Genomic DNA, 5,628 nt, shown 5'->3' on the forward strand with positions numbered 1-5,628 from the left:
GTTGCTGTTGTATTGGTGTTTTGTTTTGTTTTGTCACCCCGTGGCTGTGGGATCTGGCTTGCACTGTGTCTTGTCGTTTTCAGGGTATCATTTAATTTATCATGTACTACGTCGTCTGTCTTGTCTTCTATTTCTGATACTCTTTCCTCACACTGGCCAAGTCTGCTGCTTACGCATTCCACTGAATCAGTCCAGTCTCTGTTTCATATCTTTTCACCCAATCTCATGCTTTTTTTTTCTTTTTTTTTTTTGGTACCGGGAATCGAACTTGGGTCCTTGTTCTTGCAAGGCGGGTGGCAGAACCACTGAGCTAAAACCCCAGCCCTATTCTCATTCTTGACCAGAGAGGTCATCCAAGTCTGATATCGTCTTGTTTAACTCGATTAGTGTATTATTTGGTTCTTCTTTAAGCTCGTCAGACATCTCATGGTTACAATTCTTCACCCACTTGATGAGGTCTCTGCACTTCTGAAACATCTTATGCCTCTGTTCCTGTGTTTCCTCTTTTATCTCCTCAGACATTTTGCTCATTTGCTCTGCATTCTTTGCCTACCGCTTCACAGCTTTTGGGGAGTTCAGAGTTGGGGATACATCTTTTCTTTGCTCTCTCATGTGTCTATTGTTTCTGGGCCGTGGGTTGGGCATTACCTAGGGAGAAAAACTCATTCCTGAGGAGATCTCATTAACCAGGTTCTGTCTCGCTGTGCTGTGTCCTGGGCTTTGGTTGCTTTTGGTGTTTTCACCCATCTCCATCCTGCTCAGCACAAGGTCTGAGGTTTTCTTCTGTGTTCAACTTTCTCCTAGGGTCCTGACCCCAGCCCTACACAGAGAGCTCTGTGTACAGAGACAGGGCCAGGACTCACATTCCAGACTGCCTGCTTCTTGTTTTGTCTTCAGTTTCTTTGTGGTTTCTGGTTTTACTGTCAGCTCTTTCTTGATTTCTGGAGCTCTTCTTTTGCTTTTCAGTAACCTGTTCTCTCCTGGGCGTGTCATTTGCAGGTCTCAGAGAGACTGTACTTTTGCTACCAGCTTTTACACTACCACTTTTAGTCCTTGCAGCCATGAGAGAGATCGTCATGAAGATTTCTCCATCATCCACTTCCAGACTTTTCCAGAAATGCTGCATCCATTAAACAGTAGCTCTCCAGTCTTTCCTCCCCGGCAGCTCCTGTCCCTTTATTTTTGAACTTCAATGTAATATTTTTTGCAGTGCTGGGGATGGAACACAGCAGTGCCATCCCCGAGCCACAAGCCCAGCCACAAGCCCCAGCCCGTCCTGCGGTACTGTGGGTCTCCATGAATTCACCTGGCCGTGCGTGCCCTGCGTATTTCTTGGCGACAAAGTCCATCCCACCCTAGCAGGTGGCAGGACTCCCTTCCCTGTCATGGCCGAGTGGTGCTCCCCCGTGTGGATGGGCCACACGCCATTTGCCAGGGGGCATTTGGGAGGTAGAGATGCTGCGTGTTGGTCCTCCGGGCGCACCCCAAGGCCTGCCTGCATCTCTCTGCCACATATGCCCAGGAGGGGCACGCGGGGTGGAGGGGCGAGTCTGTGGTTTGTGTTGAGACAGAGTTATGTCATCCCGGCTGGCCCAGAACTCCCAATCCTCCCGCCTCAGCCTCCTGAGTGCTGACGTTACAGATGTGTCACCACTCCCTGCTCTTTGGTTAGGTTCGGGGGCGTGGTGTGAGACAGAAATCCACCCTGCTGTTTGTTGGCCGAGTTCCAGGTTCGTCCTCTGTGAAATAGGGATCCGAACCCTTCCCAGCGCAGATCTCCAGCGTTCGCTGCGACGCACGTTCCCCCTACACGTGGGCACTGTCGTCCGTGACCCTCCATGCTCTCCTCTCCCCCAGCAGCCCCGACCCATGAAGCGGCTCCAGTGTCCCCGGCGGCACTGTCTCCCCGGGCTGCTCTTGCAGCTGCTCCTGGCCGTCTGCTTCTTCTCCTACCGGCGCGTGGCATAGGACCGTCCCACGGGGGCCCCCGCGCAGCGCTGGACAAGGACGACGCCCGCTACCTGAGCTACTTCCGCTGGCGCGAGACGCTGCGGGTGGGCACCAGTAGCTGGGCCCTGGACTTCTGCAAGGCCTGCTGGCGGCTGCAGGAGGGGCCCAGGTACCAGGCGGTGGGCAGCGTTGCCGCCTGGTTCACCTGATGCAGCCAGCCTGGCCCCCCGGGGCGACTCACCTGTGGAGGACTCATCTCTGGGGACTTACCTGCTGGGCATCTTGGTGTTCAGACCCCTCCATACCTAGGATGTCACCCCCTGCTCACCTCTGCTGCCAGGAAGTTCTGTTCCAGGGACTTCACCTCCAGGGGCCTCACCTGCTGGGGACATTACTTCCCAAGGACGTGTGAGGGCGCACATCGCCCTGCTGTTACCGTCCAGAAGCCTACCCTGCTGGGCACCTTGGCTGCTGGGTACCTCACCCCTTCAGACCCTTGTCCCTGGAAGTGGGCTGTCTGGGATCCTGCTCATTGGTGACAACTCCTCCAGCTGATGGCCTTGTGATGTCCTTGCCTTGTTCACTGTCCGCGGGCCTTGCAGACAGTGCTGTCCCCATTTTCCAGATGGGTGTGATGCAAGGCACATAGATGTGTCCCTCCTTGTTCTAAAATAGCCACGTCCTCTTGGGTGCTTCTGTCCCTCGCCCAGACCCTGATCTTGAGTCCCTTTCGACTGTCATATCTGGGGGAGGGCGGAGATGTCGTCTAGTGCACAGAAGCCAGGAATGCGCCAACCTCCCCAAGGTGCCCAGGACAGACCCTGTATGCCAGGTCGGACGTGATCCTCAATGCCATGAGGTGAGAAAGGGCTGCTCCTAACCCTTCTGTGGCCCTGAAGGTCAGGCCCTTTGGGAGGATGTCCCCGGGGGTGGGTGCTGCCTAGAGGAGGTGACCAAGACCCAAGGGAGCGGGGAGCGGAGGGCCCGGCTGTCAGGGGTCTGATGGGGTGGAGCTGGGACACAGGGACCTTCCTGCCCCGTGCATGGGACCAGGGTGGCTGGCGCATGGACCAAGGCATGGATGGCAGAGCTCAGGGATGATCACAGGCATGATCGCACACGTGGGTTTGGAAGACTCAGAATGTGGCGGTCCTGGGCCTGGCACTGTGGATGTGCACGTGGCCCCACGCGTGCCTGTGGGCGGAGGATCAGAGCATGTGGCTGTGTCACCCTAGAAGGCTGCTGTGTGAGGTGCTCAAATGACCGAGCCCATCTGTCACTGCCACTGGGACAAGGCTGTGTGAAGGCAAGGGCGTAGCAGGCTGTACCTGTGTTACGCTGTGTGTGCGTGCGAGGATGAGGCTGGGGTGTGTGTGACCCAGGTACGACCCGTGTGCCTCTGGGGATAAGGCATGACCTTGGGGTAACCTCTGGGAGCAGAGTCGAGGGTCTGTGGTGACCCCTGTGGGCGGCGACACTGTGCCCCACGAGTGTGGGTGGACGTGGGCACATGTGTGTGACAGCTGGGACCCCAGCCCCTGTGCATGCTGGGTGCTGCTAAGAATCTGGCCCTGGGGCCTTTGGGGCAGCTCTGTTTACGTTTCCAGTTCTGGGCGGCCTGTGCCAACGATCAGGTGCTGGAGCTGGCAGGAGAGAGGAGGCCCAGGGTGTGCACAGGCACACCCATGCGCGCATACACACGCACGCACACGCACCAAGGCAGGAGCTTCCAGGCTGCAGAACCCAGCTCCAGCACCCATCTTTCCCTGGTTTTCTGGGGGTTTTTTGGGGGGGTGGTGTTGAGGATCGAACTCAGGACCTACAATTGCAAGGCAGGCACCGTGCCACTGCGCCGATCCCCAGCCTTTCTTGTTCCGGACTGAGCAACTTCCCCCGAGGCTTGGGGCCTCCAGGGCCAGACAGGATGGGGAAACTGAGCCACTTGCCCTTCGCAGCATCTGGGGACTCTGGCCTCTGCCAAGGCAGGGCTGAGTCAGCCCATACAGAGCAGGAATCCGCCACCCCAAACCTCAGAGTCAGAAGGCTGTGGGGGCGGGCGGGGACCCCAGCCAGCCAGGGGCCTGTAACTGCTTCCAAGCAGACCACCCACGGCTGGGGCCTGGCCTCCGAGCCCTACTGGAAGTCCTGTTTGGTAGCTGCCTTGAGTGTCTCCGGCTGCACTCGCAGCTTGGTGGTTCTCCTAGGGGTCAGCTTCTGACGACGAGGATGCCTTTAGGGTGGGTGTTCTGGGGTTCTGAACTCGGAGGTGTGGGAGAGGGGAGGGAAAGGCTGCACCTCCGCCCGCCCCCCATTTAGGGAAGGAGAGGAGGGACCCATGCCCTCTGGAGATACTTCGGGGAAAGGGGGGCGAGACGTGACCCTGGGAGACCCTAGTCTGGGGCACAAGGGAGGTGAGGGCAACAGGAGGGGACCGGGACTCAGGAAAGCGGTCCGGGCACAAGGGGGAGTTGTATCCTGCGGGCCGGATGGCGCCTGAGGCGCACGCTGTCTGCCCTCCCCCACCCGACTCAGACCTTGGCACCCGCGGACCCCGCCCTCTACTCTGGGGACACAACACCCCGCCTCCCGCAGCCATCTGGGTCTGCCAGGCATCAAGGTTACACCGGGGTCGAAGCCAAACACCCTCCCAGAGCTTTTCCCCATCTTCCGTGCAGGGCCATCATAAATCCCCCTTTGAGGCCTGGCCAGGGCTTTTCATGGGCCCGGGACCCAGCTCTGCCCCAGCAGGCGCCGGTTTCGGGCTGGATGGGGTTGGTGCCCGCCCAGACCTTCACTCACCCAGAGGTGGGCAGCGCGGGTGCAGCATTTTTAGGTGGTGAAAGGAGCGCGCGCTGGGCAAGGGAGGCCCGGGTCCGCTTAGACCCCAGCATCCTCATCCACATCGTGGCCTGCGCCTCCAGCCCCTCCACTGCCCTTCTGTGCTCTCATCAGCACACACTGAAGGAAGGTGCAGATGGGGTCACCCCGGGGAGGCGCAGGGGTCCAGAGGGAGATGGGAAGGATGGGCCTCACGACCCTGCCCCACCCCACCCCTTTTTCTTGGTACTAAGGATCGAACTCGGGACCTTGCGCTTTCAGGTAGGCAGAGGAACCACTGAGCTAAATCCCTGGCCCTCACTTCTTTTTTTTTTTTCCTTTTTTCGATAAGCGTCTTGCTGCGCTGTCCTCCTGCCTCAGCCTCTTGAGTGCTGGAACGACAGCCGTGCACCCCACAAACTTTCCTTTCTGTCGTCCCCCCCACAACAGGTCCCTCTTTGCATCTACTTTTCTTCCTTCCCAAGCAAAATGGGGTCCCCACCACCACTGTGCAGGCATTGCCCCCACCTGCTCCCCTTTTCCCTGGGGAGACCCGCAGAAGGAACCCGCAGGTGGGGTCTCCACAACGTGAATCACCAGCCGGCTCGAGTTCCCACACTTTATCTCAATACAGTTATCGCGAGAGTCCCACGGACTCGATGGCATCCTCCGCACATGCGTCGTCTTTCGCGGGGCTGTCCAAGCCGGACCGTGGGTACCGTCGGGCAGCGGACGGTGTGGCCATCGTCTTGCTGGCCAGGATGAGGTAGTGTCACACGCAGGCGCACTCTCGCGCCGACAGCTCTTGCACAGTGTGGTACCGGCTGTGCACGTCCATGAAAGACACCTCGTCTTCGTAGG

The sequence above is a fragment of the Fukomys damarensis genome, unplaced genomic scaffold (genome assembly GCF_012274545.1).
Source record: "Fukomys damarensis isolate Sample0158 unplaced genomic scaffold, DMR_v1.0_HiC HiC_scaffold_37, whole genome shotgun sequence".
Taxonomy (NCBI): domain Eukaryota; kingdom Metazoa; phylum Chordata; class Mammalia; order Rodentia; family Bathyergidae; genus Fukomys; species Fukomys damarensis.